Source organism: Nothoprocta perdicaria, unplaced genomic scaffold (assembly GCF_003342845.1).
Source record: "Nothoprocta perdicaria isolate Ctin4 unplaced genomic scaffold, notPer1 scaffold_5, whole genome shotgun sequence".
In the NCBI taxonomy this organism is placed as follows: Eukaryota; Metazoa; Chordata; class Aves; order Tinamiformes; family Tinamidae; genus Nothoprocta; species Nothoprocta perdicaria.
In genome coordinates, this window is record NW_020455754.1 from 3929964 (window position 1) to 3946766 (window position 16803).

Genomic DNA, 16803 nt, shown 5'->3' on the forward strand with positions numbered 1-16803 from the left:
CTGCACCACCATGGCACACTGTGGAGGACAGGTGGCTGCACCCATGCCAACCCAGCGGCAGTGTCACAGGCCTTGGCACTTTGCATTAACAGGCTCCAGGCAGGAGACAGCAGGAAAGGCTCCCCTGGGGTCCCTACAAACTCTTGATAAAAGTAATATATTGCTTCCCATTCTGCTAATACTAGTTCTGTTAATACCAATCCTAGTCTAGATCGGGAGTCCACTTGCAGCARTCTTCATTATTGGGCAGCTGAAGCAATGCAGCTTCTGGGAATGGTCTGCAAGTCTGGAAAGGCAAGTACCCCAGCAAGGAGATATTTTCCTCATTTCCGGCCATGCATGGTCCTCTCATGCCACAAAGGTGGCAGATTTGTAATAGAGCCGAGTGCTGCTGCCTCACGGCGCTCAGGGCAAGAGCAATCTCATTTGCTCTTAGGTTTTGCAGGCAACTGTGGGTTTGAGAGGCAGCAAATGAGCAAAGTAGAAGGTTTGAGATTCCTAAGCAATTCTACAGTAAAACCCAGCAGGAATAACTGAGAGGAGGAAGGAGGACAGTAAGGAGGTCAGCGTTTATCCCCGGACCAGTTTCCTCTTTTGCAATTGCATTCAGAATTTTATTTCTGGGTGCCAGCAGCTGTGCATTGCTCACATGCAGATACAAAACCTGCAGCTCTGAGGATCACACACCAACAGGAGCAGGGCTGTGTTGCTGCTTCTAGCTAGGGACATAGCTGGGAACATCCAGGAGAGAACCAACAGCAAAGCCTTAGAGGAATGCATGGAGTGATAGTGGTGTGCAGACACTTCTTTTCCTATCTGCTAATGCACTTCTTATCTCTTCCACTAGGTGTGTGCAATAGGACAAGTCTGAGCTACAACTTCAGCCATCAAGCAGCCTCCTGGCACTGAYGGGGCCATCCTGGGACGTGACAGTTTAGAGCCACCTCATCACCACGTCTGGGGTCACCGTTGGACTTTGGGTTTGAACCAACAGCGCTTGTAGCAGCACGAGAAGGGCAGTACAAGGTGGGAGACATGCCAAGGATGCACGGTAGATCCACCTGGTGGGGCTCCCCACCATTCCCAGTGTGTTCAGGATGGAGGCAGGACATAAGCCACGTGCCCAGGGTGCCCAGTGTGCCCAAGGTGGGTGCCCAGGTCTGGGGCTCTGGGTGACAGCAGTGCTTGGTGTTTGTTTCTCAGACTTTCTCAAAGCAGAAGCGAGGAGATGTCTTGCTCTGCTTGTTCCAGACGGTCCTTGGAGGCACTCTCATTCCTGAGCAGGGTCAGTAGCCCGCACAGAAGCTTTCCTAGCCCTTTAATGACAGAAGAGTCACTGCCACCTAAAGCAATATGATGAGCGCCTTAATTCAGAAGCAGTGTATTCAGAATTGCCTGCTGCATAGCAAACAGCCCAAAGCCAGGGAAGTGCACCCTGGAGCCATGTGGTTGGCATGCCAAATACACATCATCACTTAAATACCTCCTTTTCAGCAATTCAGCCAGGATCACATTCCCTGCAGTGTAGGCAAGGCTTTCCCGTAGATAAGAACATCCCCCTCCTATCTAGATCTCCTCCCGTTTCTGCTCGAGCAGCCACCGGGCTGTCCCCAGGAGCAGGGCGACCACAGGCCAAGCCACACAGCGTCCCTCAGCTGGCCGCTTGCTGGCACAGAGATATCAAATATCTCTATACATCACTTTCCCCCTGTAAATAGGGAGCAGACCATGCAGGGAGGGGGCACGGGTGCTGCTGACAAGTGGCTAGTGACATCGGTAGTGTCTTGAGCAGGCAAACTGCTATCAAGCATCACGTTGCCTAAAACAGTCCCAGCATAGTCCTGTGCTGTTCCTACATTTGTATCGTGCTTTGGAAAAAGGCCTTGTTAGACTAAAATTTCACAATGACATTTTTTTTCTTTGCAGCTGCAAGATCAGCATAGATTTCCCATGCAGATTTGGAGCCAAAGTGCATGGATCCCCACTGAATAAGCAAGGAAAAGCTTGCTTCTTCCTCAGTGCTTATTCAAGCTCTGAACCTCCCGCTATTGCCAAGAAGCCGTCTGGTGAGCAATGACCCTGCTAACGGTTTTTTAAAATATGAACATCTGTCTCCATGGGGAGCGGAGCTGAGGTTCACCAGCTCGTTTCACACTGAGACCACCAGACAGCTGTCAGGCAGCACTAACCCTCAGTGTACGTTGCTGAAATGGAACCAGAAGCCTTTGGAAAAGARAGCTTTTGCTCTCCTAAACTCTCACACGTCAGCTCTAGGGACCTACCATCTGTGCCACGAGGCAGTCGGCTGCTAGGGCCGCACAGTGCAGCCCACAGCTTTCCCAGCGAGGAAGGAAGGGAGGAGGAAGACTCTGCTTTGGAGAGCAGCCCTACTCGCACTGCTGATGGCTCCACAGGGGCAGGTTGCAGCTGGAGCTGGGGCAGTCAGGGCTTCATGGCTACAAGAGCAAGCAGCAGGATGTGGTCCTGCACTCAAAGGCTAAGCAATGGTCTAGCCACAGGCATCAGATAGAGGTTGGCAAGGCCACATCCCCTGAGCAACAGGCCCAGGAGTTTCTTCAGTGAGTAGCAAAACGTGCCCTCTGCAGCTCCTTGCCCTCTCCCCGTAGGCTCTGGATGCTCCCCAATGCATGCTCCCCAACATAAACCTCAAAGATGTTATTGAAGGGCAAGGTAGGCAGTCAGCCGCTTCTCTTGTTGGGTAGCTCTGCTAAGGGCCACTTGCAAAAATGACAAAAATTTTCACTGGAATTTCTTTCCGTGACAAACCGCAGAGTGGTGTGATGGGCCGGGCTCCCTCCAGCATCTTGTGAATCCTGACCTCTAATGATTTCTCCAAACAAGGGGCTTCCCCTCTTTCATCAGCATTTTCTCTCTCTGTAAGAAGACAATAGCAATACTAATGAATTCTAATAATGAATACTAATAAAGAGATTTTAAAAATGATCTAAGATACTATTATTATAACTGTTCAGCTACCTGAATGGCCCTGATGGCATTGCGGTGTTATCAGCTATGTGCTCTCTCGTGCTGGACAAAYGCAGATGTGCAGCAGATGCCTCGTGGGTGTTTCAGCTCTGCCCTGAATGCGGCCGCAGCTCTGGCCCGCCTGGGTTTGCGCTCGGCAGCTGCTGCCGGCACCCACTAGAGGGGACCTTTTCCCAACAAACCACCAGCTCAGCGACGGCAGCAGGAGAAAAAGAACTTGGGTCCTTGGAACTTTCCGACATCCAAGTCTGCCAAGTTTCCAAGAGGCTACACATGYAGGCATGGCTGCACATGAAGAGATTGGCACTGTGATCCGCTGTGCTAGCACACGCAGCCCAGCCTAAGAGTTCATTTCCCAGCTTRGGTCATGTCACTTGGGAATGTGCTRTTGTATTATCCGACAAACTCGTGTACGCACACAGCTCTGCTCCTTCTTCAGCATTCACCTCTGGAGCAAGCACTAGAGCTCTGGATGCACAACGATGATSTGCCACCAGCCAGCAACTGTGACAGGAAGACCATGACCTTCCAGTGACCAGTTCAGGGCTTTCCCAGATAGCTTCATAGTGACCCTCTGGGCCCTCTTGCTGTCACTTTTTTTGCAGGGTGTCAAAAACTCTGGGAGAGGTTTCAGTGCGGGGTAGTTTGCTGGAGTAACCACAGACTGCGGTGAGAGGAAGGGCAGTGGTGTCATGCAGACGTCCCTTCACCTCCGTTGTTGCCTCCTGCAACCAGTCTTCACCAGGACAAGAGTGAAGAGGAGGAAGGAAGGAAGGAGACATCCCTGCTGAGGCCACCATAGGCTTTTCAGACCTCTWTGGCAGGTCAAGCATCAACACACACCTAAATGTCATCTGATAAGAGCATGGAAAAACAATAACAAAGAACAACTACGTTGCAGCAGGCCACATGAAATGAAGTCAGCAGCCATCCCCCACCCCTGATCTCAGGGAGTTTGTCCCACAGAGATCAGCTAAACCAGCRTCTGTTGGCTGCATGGGGCTGTCCCACTGAGTGCCCTGAAGCTCAGCACACGGCAGAAAGGTGTATGGGGACTGGGGAGACGCTAATTATAAACGCGGTTATTACTTGTAGAGCGGTGGCTGATCCCTGCCCATCTCAGCTCTTTAGTTTTACTGGTCCAGGCATGACAAGATGAAATTTCTATTGCTTTTTCACCCTAGGCTTGGCAAGCCTTCGTCTGGCCCGGGGCACATGCACAGTGGAACAGACGCTCTTTGATTTCGATGTGTCTGGACACAGACCCTGCCCGGAGGACTGGTGTGCACTCCTGCACCATCCACAGCAAGGGCCTCTTCACCACAGAGCCCCTTGTCCCATTCCCCACATCTACAGCAAGCGTCTGCTGGGCAGCTCCCAAGCACCCACAGTGCTCTCACATACACTAGYCTGGCCTCACCATACCCAGAAATAGCAGATGAGTGTCCCAGCTTCTTAAAATCAGCCTGGAAAATAAATTCTATATAGCAAAGGAGTTAGTTCTAGAGGACCTTGTGACCAAGGTAGATTTATTTAAACACTTGGCAACTATTTATTTATATATATTGCATTAGCTATTTTAAAGGATGTCATGTGGGAGGCAAACTAAAAATACCCTCTCAACTCTGTGACAGTAAAACTGGGCAAGATTAATCTCTCTGAAGTTGGGACTGTCTTCTGCAAGTGTGCAGGCCCTTTGAGCTGTGGTGGAAGAGCAGTTTGTCAGTGCACAGCAGTACCATGTAATAGACCAAGACAGAGGATGACGAGCCACAAGTCAAATCTCATTTATTAGCCTCACATAGCTTTCTATTGGACTGAAAAATAGAGTACGACATTTTCTCTTCACATCTTTAAGATATGGGGGTTTTATATGTATTACTCTTCATACGGTGTTTTATATGTGTTACTCTTCATATGTCTCTCAGTGCCATGATATAGTGGAGTACTGTTAGAAATGTTGTAATAATACTGTTAGAAATACTCTGATGACATTATAAASATTCAGTAAACTCCAATATTCACTCAGTAACCCTTCTGTCCCGGCTGCCTCTCTAAACAAGTCTTTGCTGGCAATTACACATAAGGTTTTACCCCATTGTCTTTGGAGGTGGACAAATATTTGTCTTCATTTGCCATTGCTGGAAGTTCAGGGCTGAAAAACAAGAACTTAAAGAAAATTTCCCTGCATAGATGCCGATGAGAAGGATGGTCTCTTTAATTTTACATTCTTGGATATTTTTTTACCATTTTCTGCCTTTGCAGTTTCCAGAACAAACAYGGAAAGTGTCAGAAACAGTCTGACACGGGGCTAAAAGTCCAGCTGTGTAAGGTATCTGACACCAGCTCCTGCTTTGGCTTAGCATGAGTCACTCCATCACTCTGTGATTTAATGGCCTCTCCTTTGAAATGGAAAAAGTGGCATAAAAAGTGCTGGGAACGTTTTCAAAGTGTATGGAAGCTGATAAAAGCACTGGAAGCTAATGCTGGGACCTGACAGAGGTGTTGAAGAAAGCTGGGCCCTATTTCTCTCTCCCTCCTCTCTTTCACGCAATTTCGATGTGATTCTGTGCAAGTGACTTCATGACTCATCCTCCTCTTTCTTTTGTGTAAAGGTGACGGACTCTGACCTCCTTGATAAGCACAGTTGATAGGATGTGTTGTCTGAATAAGTTTGACATCACTGCAACCCATCAGAGTCTTTGTAATGGTCTCTGTGCTGATGCAGCGTCTAACAGTGTCTAATTATTTGCTAATGAATAAGGTGCATCCACGAGTCACTCAGCAGTCCCTTTCTGTGTTGAAGCTAGTGGACCAAGGATTTGCTTCCCAGAGAACTGTTCATATGGCTAGAGCACAGATTACCTCTCAGAATTGTACAATTTGGGCTGAAGAAAGGCATCTGTATCTTTTTTTCTTTCCTTAACAGACTCAGAGGACTTGTTAATGCCCCAATATGGCTTTGGAAGTACAAGCTCATAAGCCATAACCTAACTTTCTCCTCTCTAGTTCTTTTTGCAGTCTATATTTGCTTTTGGATTTCTTCTATGAAGCTTCTTAAGCTACTTGAGTGCACAGTTCCTCATGTCTMAGGAATATCTAGCTATAGGACCACGTAGGGCAGAGCTCTCTGGTGATACAAGCGACACAGTGATGGCACAGCTGGACCAAACTGTCACAGGTCTGTGCACTGCTCCTGAGAGCACACACAGGAAGGGGCCTTGCTGTGCACAGCAGGCGCTGGTCAAGTCCAAAAAAAGATCAAGCAGCAAAAAGGTGAGCAGCACTGTGGGCTGCACTCACCATGACATGTGAGCTTCCTCGCGTGGGAAGGGGAAGTGCTGGAGGTGGTATGAGCAAGGTATGTGGGAGGAGGCACAAATGAAAGTCGATCCATCCCACTCCTTTGTGCTGTTCCAAAACATGAGAAGCCAGTGTGATGTGGAAGTTATAAACGGCCAGTCAATGAGAGCAATAAAAAGAAATATTGTGTCCCGTAGCATTTAGCTGGCCTGAGAACGTATGACCAGAATGGTCAACAAAGCCAAACTGTGCAGGTAGATATTTGAAAGACAATCTGTTTTTCTAACTATTAATAATATGTGAAGCTACGATAGCGTTAAGCTCAGCACCTGCTGCAGGGCACCAGCTAATCCATCAGGATGCCTYCTACCTCATTGCCCAGCGCAGTGTTATGAGGCAGGTTAGAGCTGAGCATGTTGTTGGTTTCCACCTATCCCACACCAGCAGCCRGACACCAGTCTTTCCTGAGCATTGGACAAGATCCAGTGTGARGGCTTACATTTACTGACGTGCCCATCTGCATCAGCTCTTGTATCTCTGCAGTCAGTTTTCTCTGTTGTCCAAAATGCTGCCCAGATTCCTGACAGGATCACGTCATGCAGAAGATGATAGCTGCCCCTTGCCAAGCCTGCATGGAGCCAGGACCTCTCCAGTATCTCTCATCTCAGTTTTCATGCACTGGAACTTGACAGGCAACTATGTGGTAGCTGGGACCAACACAAGGTGCCAAAGTGCTCTGTCCAGGAAGGCTCAGGGTTGTGGGTGGACAGTTAGAAGAGATGTCATCCCCCGGTGCAAGGACTCACCTCTGCCTAGTTAGATGTGGGTTTGGAGCTCCCTTTCTGAGCTTCCTCAGTTCTGGATGGACAGACATGGAAGACTGGTTGGGCTTATTATGGGGACAGGCAGCCAATATGACACACAAATCAGGAWTCACATTTCCCAAGAACTTATCGGGACTTTGCCCTCAATGCCCTGGAATGGATTTTAGGACTCACACCTTCCTATCCAGTGTAAGGTMAAAGTAGAAGCTTCTACTGGGGCAGTAACTGGTGTTCTTTACCATCTCCTGATCCTCTCAATTTGAGAGAGACAGCGGATGCCTCGACCACCTAGAAATTCTGGGACCGGAGGTTTCATCTCTGCCTAAATGCTGGGAGAGGGAGGTTGCTGCTGAACATGGCACTGCACGCGGCAGAGCAGAAGCAGGAACCAGGGTGGTCATTGCCCCTGGAAGCTCCTGCCCACAGCCTGCCCAGCCCTGGTCCCCCTTGCACAGCCTGTTTCAGGGTACAGCAGGGCCAGGGAGTGTCACCGGCTGCCTGAACCAGAGCCACAGTGTCTGTCACCGGCTGCCTGAACCAGAGCCACAGTGTCTGTCACTCTGTTGAAAGCAAGGGAAGTTTTCAGATCATCCATAATAGTATCAGAGGCCAACTTCTATTTCCTGGAAACTTTGCCTCTTTCTGCACCGTGAAGGCCAGGCAAGTCTGAATTTTTTTTTTTTTTTTTTTTCTCTTTTTCTCTTGTGCCGGAGCCAGGGCTGCTGTGCCGTTGCTATGTTTTGCGGTGGTTAAGCACGGCACAGTTCTCATTTCAGGCACTGACGTGAACTCTGCAAATCTGCAATGAGTTAAAATGGCCCGCAGCATTCCTGGGAGAGCAGCGCCGCTTCCCTGCTCGCCCCTCCACCCCCATCCCCGTGCTCCGAACAAAAACACACAGGAGAGGGAAAGCTCAAGAGCAGCTTCAAACTGCCAAGAGGGTCTAACTTTCCAGGGAAGACTTTGGCCAAGAGTGGGCCCACAACAGCTGGAACTCAGCTCAGCACCTCCCAAGGACAGTGAATTTTCAGCTCTTGGATTTTGTTCCGGTCTGAGCTGAGGTTATAATCAGGATATTGAAAGCACCCAAGGGTGGAGAACTGTTCCTGGAACTAGCTCAGGTAGCTCGGTTCCCAGGGTCTGGTCCAGCTTCTGACGCTGCACAAGGAAGTCACCCAAACTGTTCAGGCCTGTGTTTCCTGTTCTCCTGGTCCACAGGGCATGGCAGATGCGGGCAGATCAGCTCCTGCTCTGAGGCTTTTAGGTGCAAGAGGCACAAAACCGCCCGAGTGAAGGCAACCTGCCTCTCCAAGCAGTCGCAGGAGGTAAAAAGCAAGAAAACATCACTCAGGTGCGTTCACRTAGCAGAAGATGGGAGTCCTCCCCATGCTGCACCTCTCCTGCCTTCTCCTCTAAATGACTGCCTTGGGCCAACAAGCCTCTGTTCCACCAGGACCTGATGGGCAAAAGGTGCCATGGATCCAAACTCCCATCTCCCCGTGTCCCCACCACCAGCAGCCTCACATCCCCCCAAGCACCTTCAGAGACCGCAGCCCGTGGGCGACGGGGGCCAGGGCGTTTTTGGCAGCTGGCTCTGTACAGTCCGTGTCCGCAGAGCCGTCCCTCCCAGCCCGCTCCGCCAGCTCCCGCTTTATAAGGAGAAGCGCAAGGCCGYGGCTGGGATTGCAAAACAGCTGCGCTCTGTTTGAGACTAGTTTTCGCCAACGTTACTAGGGTACCAGGAGTGACTAATTCTCTCCGAACTTTCAGTTTCAGCCTCAAGCTCTGCATTTCAGAGAGACCTGGTGTCTGTTTTGTGAGGAAAAAAAAAGAAAAAACCTAAGCTCTGACAGCTTGACACTGCATCTATCTGGGGCAGAAATGGCCGTATACAGAGAGCAACCCAATGCGTGGTGCTAAGCAGACCTCGCAAGACCAACTCCAGAAGGCAGATATGAAAAGGAAGGAGCACATGTTGTAACTGCTACAGCAGCCAGAGGACCCTTTGCCAACAAAAGTATTAGCATTCCCTTAAGGCATGTCCTAAGGAAAAAGCAAATTCCTAAAAAAATTAAAAAATCTGCAAACAGATGTGAGAAGCACAGTGAAGTTATGCAACTTCTTCTATTTTCAGTGAGATCTCTGAATATTTCTTGGACCACATGCACCAAATAAGTAATGCCCAAGGAAGAGAAAGGTGAGGGACACAGGGACACCTCCATTTGCAGGAAACCTGGAGTCAGGCCCTGCTCCCCTCACCTGCCTTATAGGAGTCCTCCATACTCCCAAAAATCTCTGTGCTGCTCACAGCACGCAGCAGTCCCTGGAAAAGTACAGCACATGCAGGAAGCCTCTAGACAAATGCTCCGGGGAGGCGTTTGCTTCCCCATCTYGTGTGTAAAGAAATACAGATCTGGAAGCGTGCCATGGAAATGGGCTTCAAGAATAGCCCGGCTCCCCACGGGATGGGCTGGAGACGGGCTCGCGCGGCCCGGGCAAGGGGGGACGTGCCAGCCCCTCGCTCAGCTATGAGAGGAATGTCTCCAGCTCCCGCAGGAACTCGCTGTTCCTTCCGGAGCGYTCGCGTCACCGCTCCTGCCAGGACGCGGGCAGGAAGGCTCGCGCTGCCCTCCCGCTTCTCGCCCTCCTTCGCGCAGGATCCTGTTTTCTYGACCCTGCACAAACAATCCCTTGTTTCAGAGGAGCAGAAACAGCAGCTCCAGGCTGCTCTGCGCCCTGGGCTCATCATCAGCTCAGGCCTTTAGTGCYCCATTGGGCAGGAGCTCAGTGCGGGGCTGCAAAGCTGAGCCTGCAGCATCCCTGGTGCTCAGGATGGGCCAGATTTCCCTCGGGCACCAGCCACCTTCTTGGGCACCTGCTGCAGGGGCAGAGCCACAGGCCCGCAATAGCACAGGSTGCTCAGAGCAGCCCCATGGGCTGGGTGCCTCCTCGCAGCCTTTGCTCCCTGCGCAGGTCCCGTGCACCCCTTGCACCAGCAGCTCAGAAACTGGCACGTGGGCCAGGCTATCACTTTTTATAGCCCGTGAGCTGCAGGGCCTTGCCTGAACTCAGCAGCACGAGGGAGCAGCCTTTTGCAGAGCCAAGGAGAGGATAAACAGAGCGGCCACCGGGCAACGGGGCAAACAGAGAGGCACACCCACAAACCAGGATCAGCTCCTCGCGCCCTGGCAAGCAGCTCTGCAGCTGCCCACGGCTCCCTGGGCAGGCACCCCTGGAGTCTCCGCTCTGTCGTCACTGCAGAGCCATTCCTTGCTCCATTAGCTGCCTCTCCAAGACGCTTTTCTCTCACAAAGGCTGGAGCGAGGGCAGCATCTGAACAGCAGCTTGTCTGGCTGTGCTCAGGTGGGAAGGCTGCAGGGAGCACAAGGAAATGGAAGTCCCTTGGGGCTTCCATTGCGCTTTCCCCTGGCATAGGGCTTTGGCAGAGAGCTGCAGGTCAGGCCAGGCCCTGGCAGAGCTCWGCCAGCATCCAGGATTGGCAGCTTAGCAGAAAGGTAAAGGGAAACAGCCTGCAGCAACTGCTCCCAGGTAAAACAGGGATCCAACAGGCCAACCCTGCAATGCCTTGACCAGGAACAGTGATTTCCCTGTGAAAAAGAGCTCCAGTAGGAGACCTCTGACATGGTGATGCCTTATACTCACTTTTGTCAGGAAAGAGTCACAGGGAGAACGCTGAGATGAGGGAGAAAGCACCTGCTCTTCRCACAGAAGGAATTGTCCTCCAAAAGGAAAATCAGCCTGTGCAGTRTGAAGGGAAAATAGAGAAATGAGTCAGCCAAGGATGGGAGACTTGGACAAACATGACAGATTTTCAGGCTCTCCCATGCAAAAAGCCAATAGGATCCTTAGAGCACCAACAGAAGAGGTTCTGCAGCAGTCACCTAGGCTCACCTGGACCGCAGTGTCTCTTCTCTGCTTTTCTGCTTGCATGACGAACAAGGCTGGAGGATCACATGCAGAAGGTGTCCCCAGCCACAGAAACACCCAGGATCACTGCAGCAGAGGAGCAATCCCAGCCTAGCTGTGCACAGCTCAGCATGGACCACCTTGTTGGGAATGAATGGAGATGTCCCTGAGAAACAGCCATGCTGGGGCCAGACCACTTGGCTCCCATCTCATCCAGCTTCTCCTCGGTTTCTAGTTGATTCTTCAGGCATCTCATAAGATCCTCTTCATTTTCCCACATCTATCAAGARTTTAGAGAGGGGGAATTGTCTCTGCCTCACCCCTGCACCCATCTTTTACCTCTYAACATAGGTTGCCAGTTCTCTGGGRCAAGGACAGGRCTTCCAACTTGCGTTTATACATCGTGTTGCAGAACGTGTTTCAGGTCACGAATGTGGCTCCTTAGAGCCACTGTAATGCAAACAATGATAGCCATTGTTATTATTATGGACAATTAACTCTGAAAATAGAACGGCTGGGGATTTTTTTTTTCCACCTGCTGTAGTTATCTAGCTAATGGGTACCAACTATCACACTGATTTGAGGAAAACTCCATGGAGAACTCCACTAAGTGCAGAGCTTTGACCCAATAATTGCTGATGACGTTAACGGCAAAATGCGCTGACATTTAGGCAGTGGGGAGCTCTCGCAACCATCCCACCCTAAAATCACCCAATATGCTCCACTGGAAAAGGCCCAATGGACGTGTGCTCTGCCCATCAGCTGCTTCCACCAGTCACTGGCCCATGACCCAGCTAAATACATCAGATTATTTTAAGGAATAGCATCTCTGTCTTCATTTTAGAGAAAGGTAAACTGAGGTAGGAACTGACATGGTGAATGTCAAACAGCCATTTTAAGCATCTATTATTTTCAGCTCTGTCTTCTACTCTTTCCTCTAAAATACCATGCAAAAAAATTCTACAAAATTTATGTCACCATCCCTTAACCAAGGCAATGGCCTTCTAAGGAATAGGCTTTGTTTCAGCCAGCAGTTTGGCTTACATTATGCAGGACTGCATAATCAAAATAATCTCTTCTGGCCTTCAAAATTAGTTTGTATTTTTACATCTGCTACCACTGGTAACCAGAAAAAGTGGATGGGAAACATCAGCTCACGCCTAGCCTGCTCATTCYGATTGTCTCTACCTACAAACAGGCTCAGTTCTCTCTAAATGCAATTATTCACTCCTTTCTTCTGTGGTTTGAGACTAGTTAGAAGGGAAGTGTTTTTTATCCTGCCTCCAGAAGCCAATTTTTCATAGACAGCATTAAATCAGCCCAGATTGGAAATTAGGAAGCGGAAAATTTTCATGCAACCTTCAAAAAATAAATACTCCCTCAGAAGAATATCTCAAAATAAAAGCTGTCACCAGCCTTGCACAGGGCAGACCTCTGGAAATATCAAATATTTCCACTTTGGATTTATGACTTGGGAACAGATCTTCTAGGTGCACAAAGGAGAAGAGTAATGGAGCAGCATATTCCAGAGAGCAGGTCCTAGATTTGGTTAGTTAACTTCAATCAGCACCCCGACTACTGTCATAGTCATAGCATTTTTATGCCACTTGGAGTTAAGGAGTGGATTTGAAGGATATCAGCCCTTCAGACTTATCCAAGAACAAGAATGGCAAGCTCCTAGACACCTTAAAGATGTGTTGACATCCTTTTTCCTTCTCTCGCAAGCTTTGGTGCCATCCCCAGCCCGCTCACGTTCATGTCAGAACATGAACCWTTGCAAACTGGCAGTTTCACCGTGGGCGCAGCAGTTGCACCARCAAAACCCGCAGCTGCGGCGGCACGTGGGAGTGGGTCCCACTTCATATGACTTCATCTGGCTGCAAAATAGGTTACACTGAGCAACCTGGCAGACTGTCATTCACCCAGGAACAGAACCAGCCTCTCCACCACCAGTGGAKGCAACCCACCCTTCCAAACAGGAGCTGCAACATGCTGCAGGGTTTCTTGGTACCACTGCAAGGTATGTAGTAAAGAACCAACTCCTCTYCACCAGCTCTCTTTAGGAATTGCTTTAAGCCCTGGCAAACAAGAGATGCTCTGTTACCTTTGCAACCTGGTTGTTCTGGAGTGAGTGGCAGGTCCAAAACTGGGGAGGGCAACAGCAGCTCTGCATTTAGCATCCTTGGTCATCACTGGTTTAGCCTCACTAGATGTTTTGGAATCTGAAACTCCCCCAGCAGCCTATTCCAAACAAACTCAAGGCCCTCCGCTGTCCTCACATAAACCCCAGCTGTAAACCAAACCCAGGCTTTCTTAATTCCTCACCCATGAACAAATTGTTGGCAACAGGCAAGCCCCAGTAGCRGCAAGGACCAAGCTCCCCTCCAGGTGCAACTTTCAGGGCTGGTCACTCTCCCCACTGCTTATTTGTACCTCTCCCAATCACAGCCAGCTGCCTCTTTCTCCCTCACTGGCTGAGAACCCAAACCCATGTGTTTCACATGAAAAATCCCTGCRTGGCCCGGGAAAGATCAGTTTGCACCAGGAATAGAGCTCGCTATACTTGGGCTTCAGCCCAGGCCTGTTAAAAATAGCCCAGCGCGTCGCGCTGAGTGCCATGCAGGGTGCCAGCTGCAGGGACCGTCCTTCCACGCTCACTGCCATAAATGACCATGGCGATGTCCGGCGGACCCACTGGCGAGGGCGGCGGAGAGGGGCCGTGTGGCGCCGTGCCCCGGCGCGGAGCCGCTCGGCTCCCCCCGGCTCGTGTTAGCACCGGAGAAAAGGGCAGCGAGTCCAAACGCGGCGCCCTGACGTCAGCCCTCCCGGGGCTCGGAAGGGAGGCTGTAAACACAGGAACAAAAGGCAGTTATAAAAGAGCATCGTCTCCGGCGCCCATGGGCAAAGCTCTGGAGAAACGAAAGCGGAGCAGCGGAGGGTGGTGGGAGCCGGGGCGCGCTCGGCACGGAGATGTCCACCCGCTCCGTTGGGGAGGGACTCCCTGAAGGGAGCGAGTCCAGAGGAAGCCCAGCAAGGAAAGGATTTGTATCCTGGCGAAGGGTTTAGTCCCTTTCTGCTCCTCCAGGTCAGTAGGAAAGGGTGGGCGCTGTTGTCCACCCTCATGCCATCGTGGGGCACTCGAAGGTCCCACAGCTCAGAAAGAGGTGGGTGATGCAAGAGCCACCCCAAGCAAGCTTCAGCGGCTGACACGGTCACACCACCTACCCAGCTCCTACCATCACCCTGCTCTACCCACCCTAAGCACAGCGGACACTGCACTTTGTTGTAGCATATCTTGAAACGGCCTTGAACAGTTGGATTTCTCATGCCTGGTTTCCAGTGAGACTCAAGGATGCTTTCAGAAGATGTCTMCTTCTCCGAGGTCCCAGATAGGATCCAGCTACCCTCCCAGGTTGGTGAACCTGACGTGGTTCTATGAACCTTCCTAGACCGGGAATGAATCAGGCTGGGACCCACCTACACCCAGACCACTAGCCAAAAGCTTTGGTCTCCATCAATGCCAGAGCAAAGCTGAGTGACGTAGCAGGAAATTCCCCATGTCCAGACAGAGACGGAGTTTATAGCTGACCACATCATCGCCAGATTGCATGCAGGACTTCAGATTTTTGTTTTTAACAACAAATACCAAGAAAACATCCTCCTTCATAACACTTAAGCTGCCATTTCTCTGATTAATAAGTAAATAAATAAAGTAAAGCAGATGTTTACTCATTTAATGTCATTTGCTTATGCTGACGATATCCCCATTTCCTGGCTAATASTTAATGTGAATTAAGGCAGGGCACTTTACGGAAAAGCAGCAAAATTCTCACCTTTCCTTGAAACATTTTATATGTAGAGAGGCTGGCATGGTCATGCAGGACTGAAAACAATTGCGTATTATAAACAGCAGATGTAATTTTTAAAATGTTCCTCACGCAAAAACCCTGAGATACATATCTGTGCTAATCACGATTTCATTGCGGAAGACAATAAAGAAGTTACTAGTCAGGCTGTAAGCAGTGTAGAGCATCAGGAAATTCTATTAGAATTAATGAAYATCTGTGGTCTATATCTACCATAAATCAGACAAAACCAGCCATCGAAACCACGTAATGTTATATGACCCAGTTGCCAATTAAAAAAACTGTTGTGAGATTGAAAAGAAGAATATGATACTGATGTGGAAACAAATTTACCACGGATCGTGTTTGGACAAGTATTTAGGGAATACTGCTGCAGAGAAACCGCTCTTTCCAGTATGCAAAAGTYCAGAAAAAGTCATTTTTAGACATCGACGCTTACACCGTTTACAAAAAATACCTTTCCAAATGAAATTAAGTGACAACAGGAGTTAGGAGTCTAAATCACACTGTCATTGATTGTTTTAATAAGGTTTAGGCAGGTGGGAATCTACATTAACTTTGGGGAAAAAGACTTCTTTTTTTTTTTTTTTATTATTCTTATGCAGCCAGAACCCTCTTATCTGCAACCAAGTGGTTACAGACCCCGTTCAAAAGCTGTTACGTCATATCAAAGTCCCCCGGGAGTTTAATTTTAATCTGTGGTCTATATTTAGGGAACCAAAAAGGTAGTGAAATGAGCAGGACTGGAGTCATACATCACTGTTTTATGAGAAATTAAGCGTTTTCTGTGACACTGGCCCCTGCCCAGCTGATGCAGTAAGGATTTTGGAATGAGTCGACTGATGAAATTGCCGCTGCACAGGCCGGGCTCATCCAGGCTGCAGGAGGTGAGGACGGGAGAGGCAGCGGTGCTGCTAAGCCCTGGTTTTACCAGCAGATCCATCCCTGCCTCCCCATCCATGGGTACAGCCATGGGCAGATCCTCTCTCGGTCATTCCTGCTTGGAGCTCCTAGGCTCTGCACACTAGGATGGAGCGGCATGGGATGGAGAGACGTCTTCCCGCCTGGAGCAGYATCCGCATGGGGCGGTGGGTCCCTGGGGCTGCGACGGGTCCCGCGTCTCGCCCCGTCGCAGCAGCGCCCGCGAGGGGAAACCCGGGACGAGTCATCTCGGCAGCGAGCAGGAAACACACGCAAATACAACGGCTCGAGGGAGGCAGGGAGGAAACCCCCGGGCCGGGAGCGCCAGCTCAGCCGGGCGCCCCGCGGACCTCAGCCCGACCCCAGCGCCCGGCATGTGCCGTGGGCGCCGCGCCGGGGCCGCGACGGAGGCGCCTCTGCCACCCGCGCCGCTGGAAAACCCCGGCGGCAGGAACCGCCAGGACAAAATCACCCCCAGAACGGGCGCGGGTTTGTACGTAGCACTTCCAGAGCGGGAAATGGCCCTCAGACAAAATATAGTGGCAGAATAGCAAAAGAGCTGCTTGCCCTTCCCTTCCTCCTCTGTGCCCCCTGGTCCAATGGCCAGTCCAGCACCTTGGAAGCCTTTCTTGGCTTCTTCAAACCTCAGAGATTCCAGGAAGCCGGGACTCTGGGGAGTCTCACTGACCACAGAGCCTATCTAACCCAGGCATCACTGCTGGACAAGAAGACAGGGCAAGAAGCCGGGCCCCGGAGAGGTCAGGGAGAGACGGCAGCAAGGCCGCTCGTGAAGCCGCTCCGCTGTCCAGCCCCGGCGCCCTTTCTCCTCCCCTGGCGCTTGAGTGTCTGAGGGGTTGGGAAGGTGCTGGGGAAACTGCATTTAAATGCACTTTCCGAGGGACTCCTAGTGACTTTCTGTTGCCCTGGAGTTAGACAGAGAGAGAGAAAAAAAAGAA

At 50.5% G+C, this 16803-nt stretch overlaps 1 long non-coding RNA gene across 2 annotated transcripts; it reads right to left on the reverse strand.

Moving 5' to 3' along the window:
• Nucleotides 1-8334: 8334 nt before the first annotated feature.
• LOC112954446 lies at nucleotides 8335-13432 on the reverse strand. 2 transcript variants are annotated; one of them, XR_003250708.1, is made up of 4 exons: nucleotides 13386-13432; nucleotides 11046-11200; nucleotides 10797-10892; nucleotides 8335-8589 (listed from the first exon to the last, which is right to left on the reverse strand). It is a non-coding gene; the product is annotated as an uncharacterized LOC112954446 (long non-coding RNA). The 2 variants fall into 2 exon arrangements; XR_003250707.1 differs by lacking the exon at nucleotides 13386-13432 and having other exon boundaries at nucleotides 11046-11321.
• Between the last annotated feature and the right edge of the window lie 3371 nt (nucleotides 13433-16803).